We start from the raw sequence: 2,095 nt of genomic DNA, 5'->3' as shown, positions 1-2,095 counted from the left end.
TTGTCCCATTTTCCTTCTCTCAACAGATAAATCCCCTTGTGACTCTTGATCCACTTACAGACTGCAAAATAAATGTATCATTCTGCAGCAATCTCACTTGGATTTGAATGGCAAGAACTATGCATTGTGAGGTGACCCTTATAGGCTGTGGGCTTTCGTCTTTTACAATATTTCACAACGTTTTACAGCTGTTAATATCATATTCGTAGAGACTATATTCCTGAAATTAGATTAAAAAGAACAACCATATTTGACCACAAGAAAGTATAGTTGTCTTTCTTTAACAAAAGCTGCACAACTAAAAGCAACTTAAGTCACTTTTAATTCAAATTAAATTAATTATATTCCATAATCAAAATCATATTCAAATTCTGGTAAAATCTTATAAGAAGTTCACTTTATAGTATACCATCTTTAATAAGGTCTACGAATGACCATGTAGAATAACACATCTGAGACAGCGTATTGAAATTGCTAAAAGACATTAAAACAAGCAAATCACTGGTGGATTTCACTGCTTGTAGGTAAAACTAAAAGTAAAACTTAGCTATCTCTCATTATATAAAATAAGAATCCAATTCTCAGCCCGTGAGAATTACTTATCTGACAGGGGAGACACCATGATCAGGCAGGTGGTTTTCCCAGGGTGAGGCTCATCCTTTGCACTCCAGGTGTGCTGACCCCTGCAATTTCCCCAAATGCGGGAAACTCGACTGCATAATTTGTGGTAGCAGAATTTATTTTTAGGTGAGGAGAAAGTTCTTCACTGAGAGAGTCATTGGACACTGGAATGGGCTGCCCAGGGAGGTGGTGGAGTCGCTGCCCCTGGGGCTGTTCAAGGCAAGGCTGGATGTGGCACTTGGTGCCATGGTCTAGCCTTGAGCTCTGTGGTAAAGGGTTGGACTTGATGATCTGTGAGGTCTCTTCCAACCCTAATGATACTGTGATACTGTGAGATTTAGCAGTACAAAGAAGAGTGAACTCTACCACGATCTATAAAATAAGACTCAAATCTTAGTCAGATTTTGAACTATACAAAATGTGGGAAGTATAAACTCTTGACAACTTTTCAAGATGTGTTATAAATTATTGAAGATATTTAAATGTAGCATATATACTCCCTCTCAATATTTTTTCTTTAAAAATAATTTTAATATGTTAAATCTGTGTGACAAAAAAAGACCTGCAGATTTTGATAGCAATCATTTAATAATCACATAGAAATTTTGCATGCTGATAGGCTTTAACATATTTCTTTAGGAAGTTTGCTTCATCATTCTTTGTTTTCCTAAGTGCAGCTCTTTCTTCCATTTCTTTCTACTCTTTGTTTGGTAGTTCACTAAAGAAAAAAAAAAAGTAAATGAAAAGCAACAATATTTTCCAAATGACACAGTGATTAAAGCATCTGCTAATGGCAACTGTTTCATCCTGAGAAATTAAACGACTGTACTAGAACTCTTACAGCATTTTTTAGTATGTGCAATTGTTTTCCACTTCTGAAGTTCAACAGAACTTCAGAATTTCATCCTTCAAAATGCCTGCTTCTTCAGAGGTATATGGTACTGTAGAGTAACAGTATACAGAAAAGATATTTGATGAAGTCACTGTTAAATCTCATATTCCCTGTGGCACTACTGATAGGCAAAGCCAAATGAGATAACTACTCTTTAACAGTAATTCCTTTGTTAAGACAAAGTCATCTTAACCTGCACACATCTATCCCGACAAGAGTGAACATGTACTGTACACAAAGAACTGTGGTCAAGAAAGGAAATTTCCTTTATTGGGTCTTTCTCCCAAACAAAGAGGGAAACAAACCTTTAGATTTACATAACTTTAATGATTATTTATGGCAAGAAGGAATTTGCATCACAATATCAGATCATTAGCAGAAATTTAAATAAAAAAGGCCAAAGATAGTCTGTGGTGTAGTAAGAAGAGTGTGTCCAGCAGAGTGGGATGAAGGAGGTTCTCTTCCCTCTCTACTCTGCCCTAGAGTATTGTATTCAGTTCTCAGTTCCCCAGTTCAAGAGGGACAGGAAACTACTGAAGAGAGCCGAATAGAAGTTCACACCGCTAATGACGGGACTGTAAT

At 36.4% G+C, this 2,095-nt stretch overlaps 1 non-coding gene across 1 annotated transcript; it reads left to right on the top strand.

Annotated features, from left to right (window-relative positions):
• The first annotated feature begins 595 nt into the window (after positions 1–595).
• Positions 596–764, top strand: LOC135175163 (U1 spliceosomal RNA). The gene has a single exon (XR_010302275.1). It is a non-coding gene; the product is annotated as a U1 spliceosomal RNA (small nuclear RNA).
• Positions 765–2,095: the final 1,331 nt, after the last annotated feature.

Source organism: Pogoniulus pusillus, chromosome 4 (assembly GCF_015220805.1).
Source record: "Pogoniulus pusillus isolate bPogPus1 chromosome 4, bPogPus1.pri, whole genome shotgun sequence".
Lineage (NCBI taxonomy): Eukaryota > Metazoa > Chordata > Aves > Piciformes > Lybiidae > Pogoniulus > Pogoniulus pusillus.
This window is presented reverse-complemented; position numbering and strand designations above follow the sequence as displayed.